The sequence below is a fragment of the Lissotriton vulgaris genome, chromosome 9 (assembly GCF_964263255.1).
Source record: "Lissotriton vulgaris chromosome 9, aLisVul1.2, whole genome shotgun sequence".
NCBI classification, from domain to species: domain Eukaryota; kingdom Metazoa; phylum Chordata; class Amphibia; order Caudata; family Salamandridae; genus Lissotriton; species Lissotriton vulgaris.
The window spans coordinates 1033894401-1033907622 of record NC_141697.1 but is presented as its reverse complement, the minus strand read 5'-3'; positions in this window follow the sequence as shown (position 1 = coordinate 1033907622).

Here is a 13222-nt window from a genome sequence, read left to right as displayed (position 1 = left end):
CAATGAACGAGCCACCCTGCTCAAGCAAAGTTTTAATGTGAGAGGCAAAAGGTCCTGTAGTACTGCAAAAATTGTATGTCTAAATCCATCAGACCCACAACTGAATGGTAAATTGATCAAATTCCTCAAAGTTTTTGAAAGCTTTGTCAATAGGGTTAGAATTCTGGCAGAGAAAAACGGACCAGCACCTGGCAATTTAATCGAATTTTAACAATGACATTTTATGAGTCTCTAACAGAGAATAAATGGATATAATGTTTATTCTCTTTTAATTTTGTTTTGTATATATATGTCTATTATATTGTTATGGTTTTAATTGACTAAACAATAAACATTTACTTACTTACTTACTTACTTACTGTTGCGGTGATTGTGTGCAGTGTCGGCAGTGGGCACAAGTAGTACATGTGTGCAGTCAATTACCCCCAACACATGCAGGAAGCTTGCTATGGTGTGGTTAGATTGCTTGGTCTCCAGCTGTTCCTGCCCATTGAGGGTAAAGTGAAGCTGCAGGTGTATCAAGCTGAAACGAACCGTGATGCTTACTGGTATGATAAATCCTGCATAATGAGACCGTAACAGAAGTTTCTGTGGTTGTAACGTTCTTTTTCTTTCCTACGAAGGTTACAACCGCACAAACTTCTCTTACGGTCATTTTGTGCAGGAGGATTGATTATACCTGTATGCATTCCGGTTTGTCCAAGTGCATTACATTGTACCATATTACGTTTGTGACCATACTAATGCTTGACCATTGTCTTCATTTATCAAACAGATTTTTTAATACGGAATATTGAGATTTCCAGGACGAACTATAGTTATTTCGGTCCACAAGTTGCCCTGATGATGTTCCCCGTTGGGAATTTCACTCGTTGTTTGATGTTTTTTGTTGTTAATTTATGTTTTTCTAATAAAGTACTGTTTTTCCACTACTGTTGACTACTAGACTTCATGACCAGGTGCACCCCCTTTTCAGTGACTACAATCTCGGATCTGGAGCACAGAGGCGTCAAGCAACGGCTGGGGTTGGGGTTGGTTGTGCAGGAATACTATGAATTGGGACGAGCGGGTGGTGCAGATACAGGGGCCCTACGTTGCTTTTGTGGACATGCATCAAAGACGAGTGAGGAAGTTTAATAGGGCTGGCTGTGAGACTCCTCCAAATCTGGCAGTTGCTAGTTAGAAAGTACCAGAGGTCAACAGGAGCAGCACAGCCAGCAGCTTTGTCTGCGTAAGGATGTTGATTTTCCGCTATGGTGGTACCGTAGGCCTGTTGGCAATGTGGCAGTGTGCACCAACTTGAGAATTAGGGCTATAATTCTTTCGCCACTTTTTCTGGCGCTAAACTGCTGATAACTCGGTGATAATTCCCCACTGTTGGGTTATAGGGTGACTCTAAAATGAGCCCTTGTGTTTATTAGGACTTTGTTGTAGCTACATGCTAATCACAATAAAAAAGATGAAAAAACAAGAAAAGGGGTCAGGGTACAAACACCCTGACCCCCTAGGCCTGCTCAGGGGATACCACAAAACCCCCTGGGGCCCAATAATTATTATATATATACATTTTTTTTAATTGTCTGTGTGTGCGAATCCAGAAGAAAAATAGAAAAAAATGACCGGGCGTATTCTCAAGGACTTACACAGGAAAACCACATTCACTGGATGATGTCATCAGTGATGTCATTTGAGATGTAATCAGTGGTGTCACTGACCATGCCATGAATGATGTAATATGCGACATCATGAGCAGTGCATTGTGGGGGGGCTAGTTATAGTTAGCTGAATTAACTATAATGGTTGAATTTATCCACGTTTTTTTAAATGATTGTATCTGTATTTTCGTGAAAAAATGAATTTAAAATGAGTATAATTCCTCATTTATTTGTCTGATAAATATGCACTCATGCCTGAAGGACTGACCGTTTTCAGTCATATAAACACTCTCAGATGATAAAATATGGAGAACCTTGATATTAAAATGTGCATGTTTTCTTACACAAGCATATATATTGCTGTTTAAGGCACTTTACTAAAATTATGTTATGTTTTTTACTCTCTTACTTTTAGAACGACAGAGCTTTTGGCATGGTAGTCATGATTTACAGCATTTAGAATTGCTCAAAAATTAACCCAAATTCAGATTTTAAACACATTAATAAATAAATAGTTTTCAGATCAGATATTTTTTCAGTGAGCATATTTTACAAGATTCCAGTCTAAAAAAATACAGCTTTCATACATACTTTCTTACTTCAAACATTTGATAAACCCTACATTTCTGAATGTTATTTTCTAATTTCTATTTTTCCCAGTTGCGGTTACTATTCACCTTCTCCTATAGTATATGTAGGACCAATACTGTATATTATAATAGTACCAGCCTATATATTCTTAAATGAGTACGTGATTTGTTAGCGGAACAGAGTGCGATCTCTAAGCACTACGACAGAACATTCCTTAATTCTACAAAATACAAATCTGAAAAATGATAATGCATACCTTTCTATGTAATATGAAGTCATTTGTGTTTAACTATTTTTTTACTTGTTCTTCTGACCTCAGATGATGTAGTGCGGGAGTGTTTGTTGTAGCCCTTCTTTTCTACTGTATCTAAAAGTAACTGATGCCCTCTTATATTAGCAAGAATATGAGGCAACACTTTTACAAACTATAACAGAAAAATGGAGGATGTGGCCATGCTTAAGTGATATTTTATGACATTTCATTTTTATTTGTCACTCCTTTAGTATATACAGCATCAGTTTCCGAAGAAAGTTCATTTCTAATTGCTAAATAAAAACAGTTTAAAACCTAGACTGAAATTTTTGCTGCGCAACCACACCTCTCGGTCAGAAAAGTAAACAGCACATTATAAGCAAATAGTGCTCCTGGGAAGTATCCCACCCGCAAACTTGATAAAAAGACGTTCCTACCCTCCCCTCTACTACTTTGTTTTCCCGTATTCCTTTGGAAGTGCGTCACAAAATGCCTGACAACAGTGAACCGTTCCCACCCAATAAGGAGCAAACTTGTACTCAGAACACTTTAGCCAATAAAATGTCCATGTTGTTCCGCAGAAGAGGATGGAAGGGCTGCAAACAGTTCTACATTTAATGCTTCAAAGCCAATGAACATTAAGCTTGGGAAGGTCCCGCTTGGAACACGTTACCCAATGAGATCCCCCTAATACTCCGTGGATGGGGAAGGAATCGCTGACAACACTTCTCCTTTCAATGGTTTACAGCCAATCAACATTAAGCTTGGGAAAGTCCTCCTTGGAACACCACAGCCAATCAGATGTTCCTCCTACTCTGCGGAGGAGAAGTAAATGCCTGGCAACACTTCCACTTTCAATAGTTCGCAACCAATCAACATGAAGCTCTGGAAGCTCGGACTTAGAACACGTCAGCTAATCAGATGTCCCTCTTACTCCGCGGAGGAGAAGGGAATACCTAGCAACACTCTACTTTCAATAGTTTGCAACCAATCAACATTAAGCTCTGGAAGGTCCTCCTTCCAACATGTGAGCCAATTAGATGTCATTGCTACTCTGCGGAGGGGAAGTGAATGGCAGGAAACACTTCTACTTTTGATTGTTCGCAGCCAATGAACATTAAGCTTGTTGTTGACACACCTCAGCCAATTAAACGTTAACTTTGTTCCGCGCAGAGATACAAAACATGCCCACATGATAGAGAGCACTTCCTACCACATATTAATAAATGTCCTATAACAAAGTGACTCTATCCGCGATAATAGTGAACACTGCATAATAAGTAAACATTATTCCACATTAGATGAAAGGAAGGCCACAACAGGGCGCATTGTTCTTTTCCTGATATAATTTCCTGCGGGGCCCCAGTGAGACCCCACTATTATTTTTTTAAGAAATACCCCTGGGACCTAGCCCACCCCGGGGTCTCATTAAAAGAAAACGCGGGAATGCACGACCTCAGTGTGAATTACGCCGATTTTATTATTTATTTTTTTACATAATTTTTTGGGCTCTGGGGATCCTTCTGGGACCCTGTGACCAGGCCTAGGAGGTTTAGGGTGTTTCTACTTTGCCCCCTTCTCTTGTTTTCTACCTTTGTTTCTCTGTTTTCTAAAGACTTGCTTCTACTGAGCCACAAGATGGCTGCCAACACTTACTGGTTTGGAGAGTTGGCCGCCAATCACAGTAAAGCTTGTGCATGGCACTTAGGCTCCGCCCAGATATCGAAACTTTTATTTTTTTAAGCAACCACTGAAAAGACTTACACAATTTAAAAAAAAGGTCGCTTTCTGACCGACGCGCTACCTTTGTGCCAAATGTGGGGTAATTCCGTTCAGTAGCCTTGCACAAAACTTCCTATGGGAAATCGATTTTTTGACTCTTAATTTTTTAATTTCTCAAAAACTACTGAACGGATTTACACCATTTAAAAAAAAGAGTAGCTTTCAAAACCAAGCTCTGCCTTTCAGCTAAATTTGCGGTTATTCCGTTCAGCAGTTCGCAAAATTTCCTATAGAAATTAACTTGGAGAAAACGCATTTTGGGACCCCCTTTTTTCTCAGCCCCCACTTGACGAATCACCCCCAAACTTTCAGGATTTGAGCTGAACTGTTTGGAAAATGTCATAAAGATCCGCTAAACAACACCAAAATTATTAGCAAATCAAAAAATGCTTTTCCTATGGAAACTAGGTTGTAACGTTAACTAACTACTGGCGACTGCCAGTAGGTACTATGTGTATATATATATATATTAACCCTGGGCTAAGTACTTCGCTACGCCCACGGAGTGGGCGTAGTGTTGCCTACTTCACCATTTGCAAAGTAAGCGAAGCAGGCAACACTACGCCCACTCCGTGGGCGTAGTGAAGGTGACCGCCACCCGCCTCCCTCCCGCCCTCCCTAAATACTTAAATTAACTTTTAAAAATGAATAAAAACCACTTACCTTGTCCGCTGCGTCTCCGGGGCTCCCTCTTGTAATCGCGCCTCCTTCTCAGATACTAATGCGCATGCGCATGGGGCCACCCCCAAGGGACCACCGCCTCCCCGAGGCACTAAATTACGGACCTCCCTGCCCCGGGGACCACCACCCCCGGCACTTTGTACATGTTGGAGCCCTCAATGGCACTGGGGACCGCCACCCCCCAGGGCCAGCTCATGCAGTGTCCCGGGGTGCCCACTCTCGGGACACTGTAGTTTGCTATGGCAAGCGGGAGCCTTGCGGCTCCCGCCCTGCCATAGCAAACTTGGTTTGAATTTTGAAAGAGAGAGCAGGGAAAACGGCTCTCTCTTTCAAAATTCAAACCAAATTGCCTTTCCACATGTGGAGCTGCATGTTAGCAGCTCCACATGTGGAAAAGCAATGCCGGCTTCCGAGGTATTCGGGGAGCCGTCGGACCGTGGGGGTATTGCGGACCCCCACGGTCCCCATCGGAGAGGGCCAGCCCCGGGGGATGGGGTCCCCGGGGCTACAAGTGGGCCAGGAGGGGGGCCACGTGGCCCCCGCCCCACAATTAGAAAAGTTAAATACAAATAAAATAGAAAGGCCGGCCCCAGGGGATGGGGTCCCCGAGGCCATCAGAGGAGGGAGGCAATGCAGCCCCCCTCCTAAAAAATTCAAATAAATTAAAAAAGGTCATGCCCTGGGGGATGGAGGCCTCGGGAGGGGGGCCATGCGGCCCCCTTCCCAATTTTTTTATTTAAAAAATATAGAAATTAGGGGGCAGGCCCTGGGGGATGGGGCCCTCAGGACCAGAACATTAGAAAAAAAAGGGGGGCCTCTTCTTAGAAAAAAAGAAAAAAACCCGACATTGCGCCAGAAGCCACACCCCCGCCTTTCATCACTGTGCAAACGCACCCCCTGGCGCGTTTGCAGATGGGGAACGAATTCCTCTTGAATACTGGGGGTCCCTGGGGGCCAAGTAGCCCACCAGGATCCTCCAGTATGCTCCAGGGGCTGCATTGCAGAGGGGTGTTCTGAGGCCACACATCTTTTTACACCTCTCTGAAACGCAGCTTTGTGGCGCTTAGTGGATGTAGCTGGTGGGCTAGTTGCACCCCAGGGACTCTCAGGATTCAAAGGAGTTATTCCCCCAACTTAAAACACGCCACGTGCCGCGTTTGCACAGTGGGGGAGGGGGCGGGCCTCAGCTGATGTTAGAACCTGAGGTCTCTGGTTGGCACAGGTATGCACTTGTGACAAGCAAGGACCCTCAGCTCCATGTCAGGGCAAGGGAACTACTCCTTTGAATAACCCCTGCTCACCCTGTAGGCAGTGTGGCGCGAGCAGACAAGGCTAATCCTCAGGGCGATAGTAAGTTAAGCATTCATGATCACACACAGTATACCCACTGACCCACCACAAATGGATACCAGTCGTATGGTTGTATCAAAAATACGTATACTTTATATAAACAATAGATTCAAGCAGGATTATCACAAGACCAGGATAACGTTTAGTAAATTGAAGTCACCAGATTACAATAGGCAAACTTAGTCTTTCAGTTTTCGTTGTTTAGCAAGGTACGATGACAGGGAAATAAGAACATTGCGGACCCTGGATCCGATATGAACTCGAGAAGGAGTTCAAGTGTACCTTTCTGGTAGAAGTCCGAGGCGTTTCAGGCGTGGCTACTTGTGAGGACGGACCCCGAACAAGGCCGACGGTTCTCCAGAGGATCTCTCCGGCTCAATCCCCCTCGAGGTGAAGGAGCTAGACTGTGGAGGGTTGAGGTGATCCGGGATCGGTGCAGCTCACGGGGCGAGGTGCCGTTCAGGCCTGCGGGGTGTACTACTTCTTAGCACGCCGGGTCTGACTCGTGTATCTGTGAGGGGCGTCGAGTTCTCGGGCAGACGGGTGCAGCACCAGGCTCCTGGGACCACGGTACCGCTCTTGAGGTGCAGCACGAGCCTTGGTATGCAGGAGCGCAAAGCGAGACAGTCAGGTACATTACGACGTACAGACCGTCCGAGGGTATGAGATGCTCTCCATGCTCTCCATGCAGATTCCGGCTGGAGAAGATGAGAGGTGCGAAGCTCGCTCCGTAAGCAGCGAGGTGACAGGAGAGCAGGCGGCCCGGCTCTGAAGCGGAGGGCGGCTCAGGGATGAACGGGCTCTCTGCGGCGGGGCCACCAGGCTCCGAGCTGTCACGACCTGGGAGAGGGCGAAGGCACCCGAGTCACAACTCTGGCGAGGGAATAAGAACTGAGGCCCAACAGCAAACGGGCACAAGCAGATAGAACGCAATGGTCCTGGGGTTCCGTTCAGGGGGCAAGCTCTCGATCAAGCCCTTGGAGATCGTTTCAGGCACAAGTCTACAAAGTCCTATTTGGTCCTTTTCTCTCCGTTCTCAGCAAGGCACCACTGCAGGCCAGTCTTACAGGATACAGACTCGTTTCCGTCCTTTAGCTTCTCTTGGTCCTTCTAGTCAGGCAGAGGTTCGTCGTGGTCAAAACTGGACCTGATTTGTAAGGAGCGGAGCCCCTATATTTATAATGCATTTCTTTTGTCTTTGCAGGCCAGGGGGCCTGAGCCTGGTTCAAACCGGTTCTGAAGTACTTTGTTGACAGGACACTGCCGTCTTCTTTCAGGGTGTAGGGCAGAGACATCAGACGCTCCGCAGGAGGTGGAGCCAGCATTGTGGTGGTGGAGCACAACCCTATTCAGAGTCAAGGACTACTCCGCCCACCCATCCTGGTGCAAGCATCTCATTCACCCTCCTGAGCACCCGACTATCCCCCGGGAATCTCCCAGCCCTGTCACTCACACAAACCCAGACAGTAGAAATACATCCTGGCAGAGGCGGGCTGAACAGTTAGGCGAGCAAAGGCTAACTTTCTAAAAGTAGCATTTGCAAACACAGGATATTAAAATAAACCTTACTACAGGATGTATGTTATTATTCTGAGTTCAGACATACTAAACTCGACCTGCTACCGTGTTCCCTGAGCCTGCCGGGACTATAGTGTGTAATAGCTCCTGATAGCTCATCTGGCCTAAGAGAACAGGTAGCCCTTCAATAGTGAAGAAAGAGAAAGAGCGGTAATTCACTACTAAGGCATGCCACGCTCTAGGCTTGTCCTACCTTACGCTTACAATGCACCCTGCCCGTAGGCCTACCATAGGGGTGACTGATATGAAGGTGAGGGAAGGTTCTGGGACTGGCAAGTGTGGGCACTCGCACAGTCAGCATAACAGTACGGGACTGTACGCGGGGTCAGCCATGGCGGACCTGAGACATATCTTACGAGGCCGCTCCTGTGGGTGGCGCAACCAGCGCTGCAGGCCCACTAGCGGCATTTGTATCTTCAAGCCCCGGCACGCCTCGTGCACTTTACTGGGGACTGACAGTTAACCAAATAATCCAATCGTGGAAATCAATTACACATACACTTTACATTGGCAGCACTTGCACTGCGGCACGGATCGGCCGTGGCGCAGTGCCCTGAGCATCGAACACCAGCAAAACATCAGAGGCACATCAGCAAAAAGTGGAAGGGAGACTCACACCATTGTGCCAGGTCTAACAGTTGACATGTGTGCAAACACTCCCTGTGGCGCGGTTTAAGTTGGGGAATTAATCCCTCTTCAACGCTGAGGGTCCCTAGGGGCCAACTAGCCCACCAGGTACCTCCAGTAAGCGCCACGGAGCTGCGTTGCAGAGTGTTGTAAAAAGGGGCGTGGCCTCTGAACACCTCTCTGCAACGCAGCTCTGTGGTGCATACTGGAGTACCTGGTGGGCTAGTTGGCCCCCAGGGACTCTCAGGATTGAGGAGGACATGCCCCCTTATTTCACCATTGTGCAAACACGCCGGTGACAAGTTGTAAGTTGGGGAATTAATTCTCTTTCAACACTAAGGGTCCCTGAGGGCCAACTAGCCCAAGAGGTATCTCCAGTATGCGCCAGTGAGCTGAGTTGCAGATGCAGACATTTAATGAAAAAAACATAGGTTTCATGGGCATTATAGTTAGCTGGACATTTCACTCATGCAAAACGATAGAAATTCCCCAGTTATAATTAGTTCAGCTAACTGTACCTCGCGTGCTGCAATGCACTGCTGATGACGTCACATACATCAGTCATGATATGGTCAGTGACATCACCCATGACATCACTGATGACATCTCAACTGACAGTTACTAAAAGCTATATGCAATATTTATTTGATGTTATTATTTAAAAAAGTTACATTCAATTCCAAATTAAATAAGGTAATTAAAATATATGAATATAAAAGGATATTTCATTATAATGTATACAATTTTTCAACATTGAAAAAATATATTAAAAACTTTGTTTATTGGAGGGCGAAGTTTGGCAACAGAGGAAGATGGCAGCTGCTTGGAAGAACTCCGATGACCTACGGGAGCACCGTAAGCTATATTGCTCTAAGAATATGTCAAGTATTGCTTAACAAGATTGAATAGATCAAAAGGCTGTGGGTGAACATAGGGACTAGCTGAATTTTTGACTCAGTGTACTATAAAGGCCCCAAAGCTGTGAATGAGTGCTCCTCGACCCTCCTTATTGCATCACCCGGAACGGAGATGAGGCCTACATTCAACAAGCACGGCACAGAGACAGTCATACCTCCACCACATTGAATACCTATGACTATATTGAATATAAGACTATAACATTAGGATGGCCTTGGGTACTAAGCACTGTGTTGCGGAGGCAAGATGGCGGCGACATGCTAGGTCGCTGTTAGCAGCTCCCTGACCGGCTCCGATGACCACGAGTATGAAAGAACAGGAATGACTTTTTGCAGCCTCATGCAGCGCTACTAAATAATACGACATAACTAAGGCATTTGATTTTGAAGAAAACGTTAACTTTCATCTAATTTTCATCTTTTTTGGCAAAGTCAAAAAGAAAGAAATGCAAACGGCAGCAGCAGTGGGGGAAGCAGTTTATCCTCAAAAGAAAACCGCCCTGAGAGCACAGCTCTCACTCGTCGCTTCCTTCATTGGCATAGCGGTATTGCGGCTTCTGAGCAGCGCTCTCTCACCTGAAACTGTTTGCGCTAATCAGCAGCTCGAAGACACTGTGAACGGCTCTCTGACAGCAATGGCACCGAAGAATACAGCCGCCGCTGCTGCCGCTGCAAAAACCCGAGCAGCGAAACAGGCTCTTCGTGATCGGGAGATCATGCTTAAGCACGGCGATCCAGTGAATAGCTTGGCTGGGGGGCCAGAGGAGCTGACACCGACATCGACATTGAAGTCAACAAAGAAACTCAGTACACCGGCGCCCTCCATAGTCGAAATGCTACGTCGAGCCCCGACCACAAAGACCTCTGCAAAGACCTCTGCAGCGCCACACGCTGATCCACCAGCGGTATTACTCAAAGCCCAAAACCTTCAGATAGAGCTGTCTCCAACAGGGGGAGCCGAGGGGATAACTTTTGAGTTAACTTTTGGACTGCCAAGAAACAGAAGCTACGCTAGAGGCCACAAAAGCAGTAACAACTACAGATACAGCTACAATGGCGGATGAGACCACGGTGGTGCCACTGGAGAAAGGTATGTCCGGAGGGATGTCTGGGGGTGCAGGCTATAGCACAGATTTACTTGGGACTTTAGTACTACCCCCTAATACTCCGGTAGTCCTTGAACCGCCACTCGTGTCTCCACTGAGCAACCAACCAACTATGACTGTCCCCCTCACCAATCAGGCAGGGACAGAAATTGAGCCGTCTATCACCACATCTCCACTATTGGTAACAGATGCCAGCTTGGTGAGCGGAGACGCAAATGTGAGTCTAAGTGTGGATATAAATGCACGGGTAACCCATGAGAGTTTGGCGCACCCAGAGTGTCAGGAACATCTAGACACAGTAATAAATAATGCAGATACAGAGACAGAGTGTCAAATAAGCTCTCTCAATAGCATGGTACAGGGCAATGTAACTGAAGCTGCTGGGACCAAAGAAATGGTCGAGTCCGATAAGGACATCACAGATCCCACTGACTTCTACTCATTCTTAGAAGACGCTAATTGGTCTGGGAATACTGAGAAAGAGCTTGATGAGTTGGACGATGATGACGCAAAATCTATTATTAGCACAGAAAGTGGCCAAGATCTACTTACTAAGGGATCACGGGCTGGGCGAAAGACAGTCTTAAGGAAAAAAAAGGGTCATCATGGGGCAAATGATCTGGCATGGGACTATACTCCAACGCTACAGGTGCTGAATCATAGCCAGACACATCTACCCCATCCATCTCAAATATCCCCCCCCTTTCAATCAGCTTCACTAGATCTACCTGAATCTGAACCAGAACAATCTGGGGCAACACTAACTCAAGTTATGGACACCGTCCTCCAGGCTATAGCCTCGCACCGCGAAGAGACTTCCAAAGATAGCCGTAAAGCAAGGGGCAGCTCTGCATAAAGTCCAAGGAGTTGTCCGTAAACTTACTAAAACTGTGGGCACATTTAATGAACGTTTAAATGAGATGGAAGTACGTATCATTTCTAATGAAACAGAAGTAACTGCGGTTCAAGAGCAAGTTGACTCCCACGAGGCTGAGCTCCAGGATGTGAGGTGGAAACTTGAGGACTGTGAAAATCAGCTATGCTGAAATAACTTACGCGTCCTTGGTGTCCCCGAAAAAAGTGAAGGGGAGGACTGTCGTTCATATATGGTACAACTCTTCCGTGATACCCTGCCAGAACTTACCAGTTGGGACTTTAATCTGGAGGTACAGCTGGCCCACAGAGTACCTTTAACATTAAAAACTCCTGTAAAATCGGGGGGGATATCCTAGAGCAATCTTAGTGTATTTTGGGAACTTCCTACTCCGACAATCCATCTCGGATAAAGTCAGACCCGAATCACGTCGCAGCAGAGACTCGATCACCTATTTTGTACGACCTGACTTTTGCCACGCAACTGTGGAAAGGAGATGGCGCCTTAGACAGCTGATCAAGCCCTTCTTAGAGAAGAAGGTGGTGGTTTATCTTAACAATCCAGCCAAGTTGAAAGTTGTATTTGGGGGGCAAACAAGGTTTTTTACTTCAGAGATTAAGGCGAAGGAATATCTTGAAAGCATGAAGTAGCTATAACTACAAGTATAACTATAACTATAACTGTAACTTCACGTAAGCAGACATGGTCAAACTTGATGTTTAAATAATCAATCTATCGTGGTCTTCTTCTTACTTTTTTTCTTTCATATCCCACTTCCCCCTTAATCTTCTCATTCCTGTACTCCCCTATCTCTTTTCTAAATTGGTGCATGGTCACTGTGTTTCGGTCAGGTAGCGGTAGTCGATCAATTTAGAGTCGCTTGTGTCTAATTGCCTTTTTTTGGGTTATAAGGGGGGAGGGGTATTCAGGGAGAGCGGGTGGTGGGGTTGGGCAAAGCATAAAACGAATAAAAAGAGCAAATCAAAATGTACAACAAACATAGTAAAGACATTTACAGCTAAGGAAATAGCTAAGGCACAATATGTGGTAAGATAATATGGACAATATGGACAATATGGACAACACGGGAAACTTAGCATATGTATAAAATCAAGAAAGCAAGTAACATGGCTCAGTATTGTGTACGGTTGGATTATCCAAAATGAATTATAGGTAAACTAAAACTTTGTTGTTGGAACGTGGCGGGTCTTAGTGATAAGGGGAAGAGGGCACAGCTATATCAATTAATACACCAAGCCTCATGTGACATCCTTTGCTTACAGGAGACCCACATTCCGATGAAATTGAGATGCTAAAGATACCAGGCTTTAACATTTTAGACACAACAACACAGACATCTAAGACTCGAGGTGTTGTTATTCTGGCAGGAACTTTTATGGGCAAACCTATGCGGAAATTAGCTGACCCCCATGGTAGGTGAGTTATAGTCCAACTTAACATCGGCATTACTATCTGCTCAATTTATGGTTCAAATCTGGACGATCCGGTCCCATTTTATGACCTAGAACTCGAGCTTGCATCTTGGACAGGACCTCTGGTTGTCTGTGGTGACTTTAATATATCGATGGGTCATGTACACGGTAGACAAACACAACAGACGTATTTCGAGCGTAAACCCAGAGTATTTAGGGCAATACGGCAATTTATGATCAGCCACAATTTAAATGATATCTGGAGTGTAAGAAACAACAAAGACCCTGGCTATACGTATTTCTCCTATCCTCACAATAAATACGTACGTATTGATTATATAATGTCAACCGCTAATATTGCCCTGGATGCTGTGA